The sequence below is a fragment of the Gambusia affinis genome, linkage group LG01 (genome assembly GCF_019740435.1).
Source record: "Gambusia affinis linkage group LG01, SWU_Gaff_1.0, whole genome shotgun sequence".
NCBI classification, from domain to species: Eukaryota; Metazoa; Chordata; class Actinopteri; order Cyprinodontiformes; family Poeciliidae; genus Gambusia; species Gambusia affinis.
In genome coordinates this window covers 32,157,575-32,175,340 of record NC_057868.1, presented here as the reverse complement: position 1 = coordinate 32,175,340, position 17,766 = coordinate 32,157,575, and the positions used below count along the sequence as shown (strand labels likewise).

Sequence of the window (17,766 nt, the reverse complement as noted above, 5' to 3'; positions counted from 1 at the left end):
AACATATTGATACAATTTTTATTTTTATGGTTCATCAACTCAAGCATTCTCAAGTTGTTTGCTTCTGATTGCCCACCTTGCGTCTTAATCCAGGCAAGTTCCCATGAATTTGGCAATTTCACTGTTCTACTCTCAAACAGTGAAATAAATCTCAGAAAGCTCATTGCCAGCAAAAGTCACCAATTATCTGTATATTTGGAAAACAAGTTATTGAGAGGATCCGGCTAAAATCTGACCATAGACACAAGAAAAACAGGTGAGAGAGAGGTGCTGCCAAATGGAGCATTAGTCACAACGCATCTGTGCACTAAGTCTTCCAAGTGTCTCTGCAGCCCACCAGTAAGGTTTTAAAGATCGAGTGGATAATTACAATCAACATGTTGGTAAACCCTGCATTGGAAGCCTGATACCACCTTTATATTAGCCACCGTGTTTCCACAGTACACCCGCAGGGACAAACCAAGCAGGAGTTCATAGAGAGGGCATATCACATATTTACATTATGCTTTTTATATTTCCTATTTGGGAGAATAGGTTCTTCCTATTTGCTAAACCACTAGCAATTCACAGGCTTCACATTTGACGTGCAGGAATTCACTAAAACCTCTGTCGTGTTTATGGTCTTATCATTTTGTTTAACACAAGCTGACCTCTTTCTTTTCTAACCAAAAAAAAGACAATGAATTTATAAGCTCCTTTAAAACATCACACCCTTCGAGACTGTAACAGTGTAGATATTTTAGGGTGTTGTATAAAAACTCTTTTTCTTTTCCGCACATACAATTGATCAAAACCGGTACCTACCACTTCACAAAATAACTATGCTGCTGATTGTGTACTACTATGCACATAAATTTAAATATTTAACACCCTCTTGTGCCTTTGGGAAACATCCTACAAACCTAATGACATCTCATATAAAACTGCATTATTAAAAAGAACCGTCTTTTATGCAGCAGCATAATCTAACACTGGAAATTGTGCTGCAATTCACTTGTAGTCTCATTAATGTACTACTTTGGAAAGATTAATATACATCTGCCTTACTTGAATTGTATGTTCTCTTATCGTTCCCATTTTGAGAAGAGGCTAAGTAAAATGGCTGTATGCGACACATTAGAGAAGCTAGGATCATAAACCACTTGTTAATTTTATTTTTCTTTTTTTTTCATGTATTCGCATTGACTTGTACTTTTCAGAATATTTTTTGCATCATCATAGATTATAGATGAAAGAAAAATATCAGCCTTGCTGAGAAACGGTGTTTGTGTGAGACTATCATCACTTCCTGTGTTGTCTTCACTCGAACAGGGCAACAGCTTCTTGTTCAGCAGCTGGAGCACCGACTCAAACTCACACAGGGCTGCAATGCAACTTAAACTACTCATAATATAAATAGCAGCATTATGCATGTAACAGGGACAGAAATTACAAAGTATTATTGTATAAATATTTAGAAAGCTCCAGCTATGGAGGAAAAATCTATCACATCATATAAAATAAACACACGATTTAAATATTTAGCATTTCAAGAGACACTTCCGTCTCTTCTAGTTGATAAATTAAAAACAATTCAGGCGAGGACAAACTAAAGTAATTTTATAGGCAAGAGATGCTTTTAAGAAGTGAGCAAGAGAGCAAGAAAACAAAAAAAGAGCTGATTTGGGCGATAAATGCAAACTCAACTTACACATTAAACTGCCTGCCAACCTTCAGTAGAGTAGCAGGAAAATGTGCCACTTCACATTTTAGCTCCAAGCTCCGGAAAGAAGCCTCAAACTTTATCAAGCATTGAGCTAATAGCAGCCGAATAACAAAAACATCAGATTATAACTGGAGGTTAAACTCCAGGTCATTGCCTTGTTATAAAACTTGCTACAAAATTTGTGATTCCTTCATATTCTTTGCTTACATATTTTTCTGCATCCCGATTTTCCTCCCAAACTCTCTCTGAGAAAAGCCACCACATGTTGCAGCCACAGCTGTGCGCGGCTGTAATAGGGTTTTAAAATAATGCTCCTCAGTAATTCTTTGGAATAAGAATAATCTCAGTCTGTAGTGATTATAAGATGTTTCCTCCTCTACTGTGAGAGTCATTCAGGCTCCAAGTTTTATGCCTTTTAGAAAGCACATTCAGAGAACAACAGCACAGAACCCAAGTACTCTGGGACAAGTTTTTGTTTTTCAGGAAACTAAATTCCTCTAGTGCTCTTTTGTTTTGTTTTTTGAAAATTACAAAAGTGGATTTAAATGTTGGAAAACATAAGAAATGCTTGTATTTGAAAAAAAGAAAATAAACATGAAATAACTTTCTGTAGCATATGTACAGCACAAAGTATTTCCATTATTCACTATCCAGTTCCCATATTTTTAATATGAAGTTCAGTTTATCACACGTCTAACCAGCTAATTTCCACCTAAATTTGCAAACCTCAAGTCTCAGACCTTCAGTCAAAGTCAAGTCACAAATTTTCTTGTTTGTTGGACTTAATGGTGACTCAGTTCCTCATCTATTGCTGTTAGGAAACAATTAATTGTGGTGAATCAATTCTGGAAATGATCCGTCATCTAATCTAGAAATTAATAAGTTGTTAACTGGAGTATATAGACTCAAAAAAGGACAACATACTCAGAGCAACAACTTTACAAAAAATACAAACATTTTGCATTTAAAATAACAAAAACTTTTTCTGTAAATATATTGTACTCAGAACACATCAAGTGGCACAGCTTCACCTTAACCTGGTTCAAAATCTGTAAAAGAAAAATAATCTATCTAGCACGTTTTGATATCTAATTATTCATTAGTTAATCTAAAAAAGACTCAACAGATCGGCCCTGTACTGTAATGATGCCGAGCAGAAAGAGCTGATCTTTTCACATGTTGATATTAGAAGCATGTTTTAGCTGCAATGCATCTTTCGCTACAAATGATCAAGCACTCATTAAAGGAATGTTGTATTTGCATTTTAGGCAGTATAATGTTTATTTTATTATTTAAAAAGAAATGAATTATTTGCATCTCTTAATTATTTCTAACATTGTATGACAAAGGTTTGTGGAAATCTGCCAGGTTTTTTTGTCTGACTAATCGTTGTTATTATTATCAACAGATTAAACGATGACTAAAATGATTGTTAGCTGTACTTGCAGCCCTAACTGTAGCAATTCCAGAAATATCAAGTTACACAATAAAATTTGGTATTTTAATGCGATTTAAAAATAGATATATAGAATCAAATAAGATGTGAGAGTCTGGAGTAGAGATGCGTGAAATCTGGGAAACCTGCTAAAGATTATTTCCCTGTTTAACATTTCCTGACATGGAGAAAGAGGTCTCTATAACAACGGCACAACAGATCCACTCACTGTGCTGCATTCAACGGGATTCAGGGGACAGTGAGAGGAGAAGTCTACACAGCAAAGCATGCAAACCGTCTGATCCCAGAAACTTCATGATTCCACAAGAGAAATGACAAAGGTTTGAGAAATAAGATCAACCAGGATGGGCACAAAGGACAAAACTGCCAGGCAGATATCCAGCAGGACGCCCTGCCTGATCCGTCTCCTCCCAGCATTTTAAACATCCTCCCTCTTTCTCCTACCAGTACACACACCAGGACCAACCCTGTTGGTGTATGAGGTCTTATCTCCAGAACCCCAGAGCCTGACCCAGACACCAGCATCCCCAGTTCAGCTTTGTCCCTCTCTCCCCCACCCCGATTCACCAAACATAATGCATCACTGTCACCCTCCTCCACATCATCAATACCACCGTCCTTCCATCCACTTAGGAAAACCCCTCACAAGGTTTCCACAACCCAGCCTCAAGGCCTGGCGACCGGGCTGTAGGCGAGTGTGCAGAGCAGCAAAACTGACAGAAAGTCGGTGAAGAGCACAATGCTGTGACTTCGACTAGTATTGGTGATGATTAATGTATCGTTTTTAAATCAAAGGAGCAACACTAAACTTACCCAGAAAGAGGGTGGCAAAATATGTGAAAGTTAAATTTAACCCAATGTCATTGAGACTGATAAAAACAGCCTGGAGTGATTTGCAGAACAGGCAGTAAGGACTGCAGGCAGGGACTAAAGTCATCATTTTTCTAAATGAATAACTGTATAAAATTATCTCCACCGCAGTTTCACTGAGAGCACACTAATCTCTTCATATGCCTTAAATCTAGGTTCATAATCACAAACAGAAGAAGTCAATGTCTGCATTACAGTCTTGGATCTTCTAACTAGACATAGACTGGTTGCAGATATGAAGGTAAGTTTGGCATTTTTACACTCATGTTCGGTCAACTTTAAACAGCTTTGGATCACCTCTTCTTTTGGACAGGAGTGGAAGCCCATCAGAAAACTAGTGCAGACAAAACAAGCAAACTCTTTTTCTCTATACTGCTGCATTCATCTTATATATATATATAAACAGTAATGATTATAGATTTCTGTCTGATATGAGGCAAAACATTTTAACATCCAACAACCAGGGTGGATCTTGAACAAAATATATTAAAATTTTTAAATAACTGTTTATCATAATAATTATTATCATCTCTTCCTGGTAAAAAGAAAAGGTTATCCATGATGATATTCTTCTTATCCACAATAAACATTTTATTGATGTCAAACGAAATCCTTCCAAAGAAAAAAATTATGTCACATTTTTGACTAAATCTAATAATGTCTTGCCATACTTACCTGCTGCTAATACTGGGCAGCTTGTTGCGATATTGTGTCAACCTAGTAGCTGACGTTAATGTATGAAATAGTTAAAAATGTTATGCTAAAGTGAATCAAACCAAGTGAAGATGTAATTTATTTTGTCAAACTGTTAAACCGAGTCGCCCAGATTATCCTGGTGTGACAGAAAACTTAGCTTCAATGCCAAAAAAAGAAGTTATCCTCATACTTTAAGAAAATAATAGAGTGAAATGAGAGTTATCCCACTCCCTGGAACATAGAGCAGAACTGCAACTCCCCACATGTTGCTGCACACTGTCAATCAGCTGGCTGAAACAGAATTCCTGTGGATTTTCTTGCTTACAACAAAGAAAAACTTGGATAGAGTATTTGGAAATTTTTCTGGTTGAAAAAAAATATGGACAAATGTGGAAAGCATGGAAAGCAGAATGTCTAGATTTATCAGGTGTTTGTTTTACTTGTAAGTAGATTTTAAAATAGTAATACATAGATTTTATACAATGCTGTAAATAGGAATACAGTGTATGTTATTTTTGCAGCATTAATTTAGCTAGGTAATTAACTAATACTAACTTTGACCACTTGCAGAAAGAATAGTCAAGAAACTTTTGTGAAATTTAAAATGTTTGTTTTGTTATAACTTTCCCCAGATTTACTTAGAAATTGAGGGAGACACATTACCCCAAACATTCAGATTTTAAAATACTTAATTTTAAACCTACATAAATCATCATAGCAAGAAATGAAATAAGTCCTTATTAATTTTTAACAAGGAAAATGTTGGAGGAAAAATAAAATAAATAAGAAAACAAACAAAAGTTTCATATCCAGTTTGAAAAGGAATAGGAAGAAGCAAAACCTTATTAAGTCCTACAACCAATTGTCTTGGCAAAATATGTCAAGAGATTTTTGGACAATTGAAAGTTAATTTAAAGTGTTTTCCAACTGAATGGTTTTCTTTCACATGTATTTAGTGAGGGTAAATGACAAGAAATTATCCAGTAAATTTGTTTCACATTTTGAGTCAGATGCTATCTAAAGAAAAGGGGGGATGATGTTTTTTTTTTTATTAATGTTGCACAAGTCATTTAATTTTACTCTGGGGGTTTGCATGATAAGGTGAAAAATCACAGGTGTGCACACTTGCGAGCAAGAAACAGAAGAATGTGATCAAACAAAGAAAGCAGAGTTGGGCTCAAATGGAGTGACAAATGGGGAAAGCGTTGACAGTACTGGAAATTTGGACGCAGCTCCAAATTATTTCTTTTGAGTAAAATCTTAAACAGACTTATTAAACTTATTCACGGATTTTACTGCAATTACCTCAAGCTCTTATCACTCACCTGCAGTCCACACATCAGCCTTGCATCCATTCAACCCGTGTTTTCACACACACTGAAAAGAAGACTGCTATTATCCCCTGAAAACCTGTGCTGTAGTAAAGATCTGGTGTCACGCTCAAGGACACGGTGGCTTTTTTTTCCCAGCATGTGTGCGCACGCAGACAAACACACAGCAACACATGCCTGGCTGTGTCAGGGATCAAACCTTGAACCTTACGAGGCGCAGGGCAGCGGGATCGCACAGGGCCACGCTGCTGCCCCCTGCAGACCCACACGGGCACATTTTATAACAGCGAGCAGAAACTGCTAAATCCTTCTTTCTTCCGCTACATACACACACACACACACACACGTGCGCATACGCACACATTTAAAGACAATGCATCGGTTATTCAGTGCACAGTTACGACACATCCCAGAACCGCTGCACTTTTTTCTCTCCGCTCTTATAACATACAGTCCTAGCGAGAGCAGTCACCATCGCCTGCATCCATGCACGGGAATAAAGCTGTAAAAACAGCAGGGTGATCTCTGGGCAATCATGGTCGATACAAGTAAAAATTAACAGCGTTTCAATTCCTTTAAGTTAAGACAGAGGTAGGTTAAGGTGTAACTGTCCAGTCTTTGAGACCAAACGATTAGAATATAACCATGCGCTGTGTTGAACTGTGCAGAAACCACGTTACAAAAAGTGAGCTGTTCCTCCTAAAAAGAAAAAAAAAAAACTTCCCCGTGTTCCCTGAGCTCTATGTTGGAAACACAACTGTGATCCAGCAGCAGCTTGCGCGTAAACGGAGCCGCTTGATCCGCCAAGTTAAGTTGATTAAAAGCTGCACATCGACTCGTTTTGCAGCCCCGACTGTCACACAGACGTGACAACAACCGTGCACCCCAGAGCAGAGATCAGTGGGGTGATTCCCTGCTGTCATGCACTGAGAGACCGTGCACTGTGCCCTCCGCAACCCACTGATGCCCGGCCAGTTATCAGTGTGCGTTTGTGTGTAGGTGCGTGCATGTGTGTGTGTGTGTGTGTGCACCGCCACTGGAGACCCGTCTCAGTCCATTTCCGACTTGTGTCGACATGCAAACCACAAACAAAGTCCGGCTTAATTAGCTGAATGTCTTCCAGCACGCAGCGCGGTCTTACCTGGAGAAAAGCGTTATCTCCCTCCCGGATCGATAATTTCTTCTTTACACCATTAACTCTCCGCCATCTTCGGCACTGTTTGTTTAAATGGGAAACACTCCCGGAGCCCTTAGCCAGGTCTGTAAGTTGAGGAGGCGCGGTGGCTTCTGGGGAAGCGAGTTCGGAAATGAGGAGCAGAGAGTTTCCTGCTGCCTGGTTCAACGCGGAAACGGACTACAGACGAGACTCCACCAGACCGGAGGAGGAGGCGGAGGAGGTGACAGAAAAGGCACCGTCTGTCTGGCAGCCTACAGACGAATGTCAGCCACTGAAGAGAGGATGGTAGCTCGGTGTCTTATCTGTTCACCAAAGAACATATACGGAGTCTATAAATCAGCTCTCTGAAGTTTTTTTTTTCATTAAATTAAATTAAATCAAGTTAGATTGCATTTCTGTTGTTTGGATAAATAAACGTATAAAGACTGAACACAAATTACCAGAGCCAGCTCAGGTTTGTTTGCGTCCCTGGGCAGAAATTAATTTCCTCACCCATTTACAGTCTCAGCAAAGTTTCCCTCATATATCTTTTTTCTATATATTTTTTTTCCATTACTAATCATCAAACATCATCCGGATATCTGGGAAAACAAGTACATTTTTTATGCATTTCTACATCTCTCTAAAGCTCTGTTTAACATAACCAAAATCAATTATTTAGAAAAACGCTGACCAAAGTGGAGATTTGAGGAAACTACGTTTTTGTATTTGCGTCTGTACATTCGAAAGCAGAGATTTGTGGTCTGGCACATTACAGTCTGCAACAAATAATTCACCAATAAATCCATAAAGTTCCTTTAACATGATTCCCAGTCGATGTTGTCTTGTGTCGTATTAACTTTATACTCTAATATGATACTTACAAGTAGTTTATCTATAGTAGGATCTAGATATATGTCCACTCAAATGAACTTCCTGGCGCCATGTTTAATTCCTAAGAACAAGTCCTGTTTGTTTTGAAGCAATCTGATTGGCTGACGTAGGTTTTAGTTTTGCGCTACACTACCCCCTATGCGTTTGGCATGTTTAAAACAATCACGTGTGGGTGAAAACTTTTCTGAAACCAATTTTGGGAATACAATGTTATTTTATTTTTAATGTAGCGGAGATATAAATTTTTTTTAAAGACTCAGCTATGCTTGTACAATGCCTTTAAGATGAGTTTTGGACTTTTTTTCAGGATCACCAAACAAATTTACATTTCAAGCCTGGACTTTGGTCTAGCGTCTAGCCAGATATCTGGAAAAACTAATGCATTTTTTCTGTGAAACATTACCAGGGGTGGGAAAGGTTTAGGGCCAAAACCACTTGATAATGTTTGGATTGTTGCTCAGACTTTTTCATTTTGGACACTGACCTTAAGGCAAGTGAAGCCTGTCGAACTTTAGATGTTTTATGCTCTTTTTGTCATGATTTCCCTGTTTCCTGCCATGATTCATGCTGCTCCTCCATATATTTCCTTTACCTACTGATTTGCTCTTGCTCTCACCTGTAGCTCTGCTCCTTCTACACTTGTTGACAGCTGATTGCTGATGGCTGTCACCTGTGCTGCTGTCTACATAAACCTTTACTTTTTACTCCTTTAGGGTGAGATTTTCTATTGCCAATCACTGGTCAAGTATCCCGATTTTATGCTTGACCTATTTTTTCGTCTTCTTACTGTCACCTTTGCCTGCTTCCTGCCTTTTCTGATCATATCTCTGCATTTTTATGGGATACAATAAAATAAAACAGGTCTCAATGCCTTTTTCTGTTGCTGGCCTGGACTATTTACCAGACCAATAAACTCGATGTGGTCTTTAACTTCACCATGATGAAACACATGCCTGGCTGTGTCAGGGATCAATCCTTGAACCTTGCAAGGCTCACAAAGGCTTCACCACTCCCTGTTGCCAGCACACGGAGTTTCAGTTTCTGTCCAGTCCTGCAGGTGAAACAATCCCCAGTAAATGGACAATCTCCTCTATCTTGTCGTCTTTACTTTAAATAATCCAGTATTTCAATGTTCAAAAATCCAAGACAGAAAGCCAAAGATCTCTGACAGAGATGCTGCCCTGTTCCTGCTTGGACATTTTCACATTTCTTGTCAATAAAAACTATTTTACGTTAATTAGGTCGTGGTTTCTGTGTTGGGTCCACAACATAATACTTAAACACTCATTTAAATTTAACAAAACAAATTAGACAAGGATATAGTTGTCATCAAATGGTGAATCATAACTCCTTTTGCTCTTTTTGAAGAATCAAACATCCTTGCCTAAAACCCACCTTGACGTTTACCTCTCTGCTCTGTGAATATCCGGTTATATGAACCACATGCTTGTATTTGTTACATATCCCTCCAGTTGCTCGTTGTTGCAGACAAATACTAAATGTCACTTCACATCGTGTATCCTTTACTGAACTGGTCCTGTTTCCCCGGAGGGGCTGCGACTTCTTCAGGCCACGCATCTCTCACGGATGAGACCCATATGTGGGCTCCATATGAAAGCTGGCAGGGTCGACGACAAGCAATGGTGGCCTATGAACTGGGATGGAGAGCTCTGAAATCCGTCGCCATGGTGACGCCAGACAGACAACAGCGCAGATACACAGACAGATAAAAAAAAAAAAAAGAAAGAAAGTGACAGATACAGAAAGGGATCCTGCTGTGTCAATAACACTGAGACTGAGCAAGAGGAGGATGCAGAGAGAGAAGTGAGACTAGATGATGGGATTGTGGAGTTACAGTTAGAAGAAGTCTTAAAAGATGCAGGAACACGAACACAGATTGAAAGAAATCGTATCTGTTGCCTAAAAGAAGAAAATATAAATGTGCTAAAGACGCACGAGTAAGTGAAGAAATGAAAAAAAAACTTGAAGTGTGGCAAGGAGGAAGAAAGAAGGACTTATTTGAAAAAGTAAAGTATGAGTCTTGTGGTGCATTGGACGCATAAAACACTGATAAGGAAAATTAATATTGAAATTTTCTGGACAGCATTAAAATAGAATAACGACATAAGCTATTATGCTATATGAAGAGATATAAGTAAGACATGAGAAGAGGTGAAGAATAGATTACTGAAAAAAAATTCACTTTTTTCTCAGGATTTTGACTTTAATCTTTTGAAATCAAAAATTTGAGAAAAGTCAAACTTTTTCAGTGGTGCATTAATTTGGGTCATAATAGATAGAAAAAAAGAAGAAAAGATTTCCATAAAAAACAAAAACAGTATTTAACTTTTGGAAACTTTGGAAATTGCTGAAATTTCATGTTTTTTCTAGAAAATGTCTGAGCTTTTTTGGCCCAAATTCACTTCTCCTTTTTCTTCTATCCACAATGACTCGAATACATTTATGAGAAAAAGTCTGAATTTCTTTTTTTTCAGTGGTGCTATTCCTCTTCTATACAAATCTCATGTAAAAAATGCTGTTTTGCATTTGCTGCTTACTGAATTTCTTCAAAATTCCCAAAGCGAGTTGCACCAAATACATGCAAACCTTAAATCCATTTGCAAATTATTTTTTCATTGGGTTGCAGTTCTCCTCTGATCAGCCACAGTAGACTCAGTGGAGTTGTCAAAGAGATGGAGAAACATTGTTTTATTTTTAATCATTCCTTTAATTAATTGACGATTCTGGGTCCTGCCCGGAGGAGGCAGTTTTAGAAACATTTAGAGCAGCATCTGACTGGAGGAGTTACAGTCAGAAAAGTTATTAAAGCTGAGCTCTGGGTCTGGTTTGGGGTCATCTCGCAGTGGGACGGGTCCAGAAAAAAACCCCGCCAAGGGTCAGTGGCATTGTAATCAAACTCTGAACCACCTCGACTGACCCTGTGAATGCAGAGAAGCAGTAGCTCTTATCTCTGAGTCTAAGCACCGCCAAACTAGAGGAAGAAGTATTGTTCAGCTGCTTGTCATAGGATTGTTTTTGTTTCTGTCTCAATAAATAGGTCTGAACTGTAGGCGAGCTTAGAAAAATAGGTGAAGTGCTAATCTGAGATGTTCACTGTTAGGCTGAGCTCTTTCTTCACCCCCACAGGCTTGCATTACTGCTGATCTGTCAATCCATCACCTGCGGAAAGAAGGGAATCTGGTGCTAAATTCAATTACACCATTGCATAATTAATTAGCCAGCCTTTCTATTTATCATGATGAAGTGAATTATTTGCCTTCCTGTTGAACAGTTTCTACCATACAACAAAAAAAGAAAATGAAGTTTCTTCATCTGGAGCAGTGCTGCAATGGCTTAAACAAAATCTGATCCTTTTATTTCAAATTACTGCGTCTTACTCATTTATTTATGTTTTTATTTTATTTTTTTACTTTTTTGTTTCTTTTGGGTTTTATTTCATGGCAAAACAATTTTAACAGGAAAACTTTTGGCAAAGATGTTTATAAGTACAAAACACCATGATGGTTTAAATCTTTCAAATGGACATTTAGCTCACTTTGATCTAACACTAAAATCCTGATTGCAACACTAAAATAAGGTTCTTCTGGGACATTTCTGAAACCTGTTGTTTTAAATAATTTCACTGCTAAATATTTACTGAATGGTTGAGTGCTTTCAACAATAGTGTTTGTTAATATTACTTGTTAGGGGATTTTCTCTCAAATTTTTCTGTCACCTCAAAGACAATGGATTTTGACAAGGCTGCTATATAAATGAAATATATAAACAATAAACCCCAAAGCCGACATGCAAACTGACTAACTACATTTTCATTACACATGCTTATGATAGTTGAGTTTTCCATAAATAATTTCAACATTTAGTTTAGTTATAGATCACAGATTTACAGCCACTTGAAACATTTTGGACAATCTGTGTTTTTCTAATATATTTGGACAAATTAGTATTTAATTTCTAAATTTGAATTAGACTGAGAAATAAATAGCAAAAAAATGAATGAAATGAACATTGAAACAAAATCTAATTTCTGGAGAGGAATAAATTAGAACACCCCAAAGTACACTGAAAAAACACGATAACTTAAAATGTATTTTTGCTCGAGTTTCTCTTACAAATATTTTAGCAAACTTAAAATTAGACAAAACTAACCTACAAGGAGCATTTCAAGATATAAGAGTTTGATTTAAGTAAATAATTCCTTGATATTAATTTTAAAAAACTGATTAGTCTTTTACGGATTATTTCACTTATAACTTTTGATTTTAAGAAATATCAACTCTGTAAGCTTATTATAGGCCTCCCCACAGAAATATTTCTGATTGTCTTTTCCTTATTTTGGCTCCTTGTGGAGCATTTTCAAGCTGCGTTAAATTAAGTACTAATCAATCATGACCTATCAGAAATCATTCTGAAGGATTATTTCTGACGGGTCAGGACACTTTCATTTGAACTTCCACATAAAAAGAAGCAACATTTGTTTGCCAGGATTATTTCACAGGGGGAAGAAAATGAGCATTTTAGTCAAAGATCCCGAGGCATTTAAAGCTAATCATTAATAGAACAGAGACCTAAATTTCTTATCAGCGCTTAATTTTTGTATCTTTTTTTTCTTTTCTTTCAATCTTGTGTTTCAGATCCTTGAACAAATTTTAGTTTTAACTCGTGTAAATACAAAATGCAGTTTTCAAATGGTGATTTAAATAATGAAGAGAAAAGATCACTCATAAAGGACATTTGAAGGGAAAGCAGGTTTGCAGTTGAAAGGTCAAATCTGAAGTTTTTTGTGTGCACTGGAGTTGTTAGGTCATCTGAGCAGTTGTGTTTAGATTCATCCTCATAAATTTTCAGCCTCCAAATATCTGTAAAAAGTGCATCGTTTACTGATGCTTTTACAACTCAAAATAAATGTTTCTCTTTGTATATTTTTAATTATTCATATTTGAGCCATTCTGCAGTTTTCTTTATTCTAATGTTTCCATTTGCTTATTTTGGATGGTTAATAGCACCATGATCAGATATTTCATCTTGAATGTGAAAATAAAGTTAATTTCATCCAGTTTGTTTTCATTCCTTTAGACACTAAGGCAGGATTCAGTGTGACGGTGTTTTGTTTGGGTGGAAAATATTTTATTATGGAGACATTTTTTCCATTAGAATCTAGAGGACTGCAGAGAGAGCTGCGGGAAGGTGAGAGGAACGAGGAAGCTGTTTAAAATTCGAAACAGGTAGTGACGAGCCTTCAGGAAGGAGGTGGAACATCTCCCAACATGCACGGATACACACACGCACACACACCCACACACGCCCATTCACGCTTGGATGTGTGCAGAAACATATGCAGAGCGCACCGGCAGATTTGTATGCGGAGTTAATTTGAATGGTCAGCTGTGTGACTAAATATAGGCCTAATTATTCTCATAATGAGACAGGACATAGAGCAGGTTGGCTTTGTGCTGCTAATAAGATAAAACACAACATTTCAAAACATTAGCTTGGCCTGTAGAAAACTGTCTCCATCCCAAGGCGTTTCTCCAGTGGCCCTCAGGTGACAACATAACAAAATCGAACCTCAGATGACATTTTTGAACAGAACTTCATGTTGTTTTTTTGTTTTATTACTTTTTTTTTTTTCAAATTTCCTGACAAATCAGTCCACAGTTGTTGTTGTTGTTTTTTTTAAATTAAGCTGTTTGTTATTAAAATTATCATTTGAAGCCCCATTTTTAATGGTGACATGGATAAAAAAATATACACAGAATGAATGTAGGAGAGATGGGAAAATAATATTTGCAATATCTCAACTAATGACTAAGGTGATGTGCTCGGCTCCCATTTTAACCCATTCAAACTGAATTTCTTTTCAGCTGATTAGCCAACTGAGTTTTACTCCTCTTTACCATGAAATTAAAGTGAAAATAATAAAGATTTTGTTTTACAAGCAGTTCAATGAAGTCTGAGATCTTATGCTTTAAAAAACTTAAAAAGTAAAACTTATTGTGAAATCAGGAAAAAAAGCATTGAAATGCTTATAGAAGGTAACACTATGACTAATATAGGCTATTCCAACTCCTGGTGTCCATTAGGATGGACATTCATAAATATTTTTGAATAGTTTTCAAATTAACTTCAAATTGACCTGAGAGAAATTTTATTAGGCTACCATGAATTTAAATTGATATTTTTGGTTGGAAATAAATGCTTACTTCTATTCTTGCCTTGTGCGATTAATTGGTCAATAAGAAACCGATCAATAGCGAGCATCGTCCAAATGCGAAATGCAGCTTAAATCCGGAAATCAACAATTAATGAATCAAATTTATTTGCATAGCACAATTTTAAAACATCATAAAAACACACACACAAAATACAAAGTTGTAGAGCACAAATCAACAATTGTCAGGTGTCATTAGACATCAAAATATTGATTAATGTTTCACTGATTATGTTTCATAAGCAACTGGTGTGGGGTGTGTTTTTACTCGAGATTTAAAGGCACTCAGAGATTTAAAGGCATATCCCTCCCAGTGGACGTGAAGTCTGGAGGGGTTCAAATTACAGACAAACTTCATTTCTGTTTTTCCCTCAGGATCCTGCAATGCAAAATCAATACAACATGATTAAGCAGTTAAAGCAGAAATGGGTGCAGTTGTTAAATTGTTGGCCTGAAAGCCTCGGGGGACCATAAAGTTGCTATTTGTGAAAAAAGAAAAAAAAAAAAAAAACAGAACGGAAATGCAACGACTGAGGAAGGAAGATGGTGTGTTTACCATCTCAATGCACAAACTGGGTGCCAAGAGGGTTTAGGCAACAAAAAGATTGATGAGGCTGTGTAAATTCATGTGACCTGGTGCTGTCAGCTGTCCCATTTATTGACTGAACCGTGCTGTCGTACATGTGTGTGTGCTTGTTAAGTGCTCACCTTCCAGATCCACAGCCTGTTGTTGCACCTTTTCATGCTGGTATAGAAAGAGCATCATTAGCTCATCATAGTTAGCTTCAGATAATCATGGAGTTGTAGTTCATATTTCTATGTTATGTTCAAAATGATAGCGATTCAGCATCACCTACCAGATTAATAACTGCTTTAGTGGATATTATATTCTACATGACAAAGTTATGCATGCAGTAGAAAATAGAAACCCACCGGAGTTGGGATGTACGTTCTGCTGATGGTTTGTAAGTTAATTATGGATTAACAGAGATGTATTTAAAATAACTGTTTATCAAATGCTAGAGAGAATGGATCCATTTCAAAACACTGAAATAGTATAAGAAGTAATTTTGTCCAATTCCAGAGAGGAAATGTCCTTTAAAGAGGAATATTATTAAGAAACAACCCTAGAAACAGCAGAAAGACAGGAGTATCTTCATTCCTTCCAGGCCAATATTAGCTTTGTGTGCTATTCAACAACGATTTAAAACAGGTTGTAACCAGCTGCATGAGAACAGACTGAGCTGATCTGGCTTTATAAGATTTATTGTTAAATCAGATTGAAAAGGCCAATGAAAACCTCTTGGTGATCTGATTAACAAAACAGCATCGTGCATTTGCATAATCTGATCTGTTTTTATCTGCTGGCATTCAATATATATTCATTCTGTGTCTGTTTTGGGGCACGATTGTTTTTAAAGGTGTTATTCAATAAAAATTCAAATGAGATGGCCAAGTATTGAGTTAAGAACAAAATGCTGTATAAAAATGGTTTGAACAAGTGGAAACTGAGCTCTGTTTGAACTGTTTTGCAAAGAAAAATGGGGAAAATTTCAGCCCCCAGAGGTTCACAAATAAATTTAACCCCATTTTTTTTTCCTTCTACTTCACAATTATTCAGCACATCATGTAAAGAATATTTCCAAAACTCAAAGCTCTGTGGTAGTGCTAATGTTTCTTTCCCATCACATAAATCCAGCTCTGAAAAACATTGAAATTAGCATTTTAATGAGTCATTTCCAGTTATTTTGCAATAAATGAACTTTTGTACAAAAGCAGTGCTGTTTAAACTTACAATCTTTAATTATTGTTGTCTATTATTCTCCTCTCTATTGTTCTCCTTTATATCCCTTGACACTTGTTACTTTTTCACATTTTTAGTCAAATTAAAATGACAGGTTTATTCCCTTTTATTAGCATTTTATTTGATAGAACAACATTAAGTAGGGTGGCACTGTAAAGTAACAGGAAATTGATGGCTTTCAACATGTTTTTTTACAAATTAAAAATCTGAAAAGTGAGGTGTAAATTTGAAATTAGTCCCTCTTAACTTTAATTGACTTACCAAAGCAAACAACATCCTTCAAAATTCATAATTGGTAAACTTTTAACAATTATATCAACAAATATTTTGGAGTCATGCACTCCACAAATTTGTCTGTATTGGGAATTTAAGTATAAAATGAAATATTTCTTCTCTAGTCTGTATTTAATTGTTTATATATTCTGTTAATTTTTCTTATATACTAAAGCTATGAAGAGTCAAAATTGTATATTTAATTAACACATTAACACATATAATCTGAGTAGTTTCAGCCAGTTGATTTATACACTTATGAATTATTTTTGATTGACTTTGTTTTGAATTTCTTTGATTTGTAGTTGGACTTTTGTCTGTACCAACTATAATGTGTGTCCGAGTGTTTTAGATTGAATAAACTAAACAGAAGAAGGTCAACAATGAGACAAAATTATCAAGAGTGCTGTCTGCAATATGCTTTAAAAAATTAAAGAACCAACTAAGAAGGTGTTTTGATTAGATGAGACAAAATAGTAACTTTTAAACTTGCAGGCTAAAAGCTATTTGTAGTGGAAAACTAGTTCTCCATGCTGGATTCAGGATGTTTTCGGTAGAAATGAGCTGAGCTGGAGTTTTGCCGTCTGAACAATCTTAAATACACAACCAGAGATACAAGAGTATGGTTTTGATCAAATCATAGTAAAACTCAAATGGTTCAGTCAAAGTTGAAGTACAGAAAAGATTTATTGCTGTAGGTGTGTAAAAACAAATAGATATTCATGCTTATCGTTTCAAATGTTCGTTTTTTAAAATAATTGTACTTATAAAAATGAAAACCATGTTTCCTTTTCCCTGCACTGCACTATTAATGCACAAGTTTGTGTTGATATATTTGATAAAAACATTGTTGCAAAGTGACATAATCTGAACAATTTCCAGGGTATGTATACTACTAGTGGGATACAGGTATTTATATCTGTTATTTGAAGAGTGTCTTTTAATTTCTTACTAAGATAAGATAAGATAAGATAAGATAAGATAAGATAAGATTTATTTGTCATTGTCATCAACAGATTACAACGAGATTGAGACCGTGCTTGACTCGAGTTAGAGTGCAGGTTATATACACAGACACAACACACAATGTAAATATACATACATAAAAATATAAAGAAAAAAACGAGAAATAAATAGACATCAGAAGATGGTTGCAGCGCCTGGAGGTGTCGCAGAGTATACAGAATTTACATTTTTAACAGAGTGGTGTCAAGAGCAGAAGTTCTTATGCCTTTAAATTTAGTGCCATGATTGCCATCGGGTAGAAACGGTTTTATAGCCTTGTTTTTATCCACAACTCTAAACATTGCCTCTTTTGTCATCTTTCTGCTTCTTATCTGTGATGTACG

At 36.4% G+C, this 17,766-nt stretch overlaps 1 protein-coding gene across 6 annotated transcripts in view; it reads right to left on the bottom strand.

The window, feature by feature from the left end:
* LOC122827738 (nuclear receptor coactivator 3-like) overlaps positions 1-8,716 on the bottom strand; it is a 75,321-nt gene extending 66,605 nt beyond the window's left edge. For 4 of the 6 annotated variants that reach the window (XM_044110674.1, XM_044110727.1, XM_044110717.1 and 1 more), the window contains exons 1-2: positions 8,593-8,707; positions 7,200-7,537 (exon numbers count right to left, since the gene is read on the bottom strand). The gene's annotated coding sequence lies outside the window, so the exon portion shown is untranslated. Of the gene's footprint in view, positions 1-7,199; positions 7,538-8,098; positions 8,126-8,592 lie in introns of those variants that run through there. The other 2 variants (XM_044110684.1, XM_044110701.1) reach the window with 2 other exon arrangements.
* Positions 8,717-17,766: the final 9,050 nt, after the last annotated feature.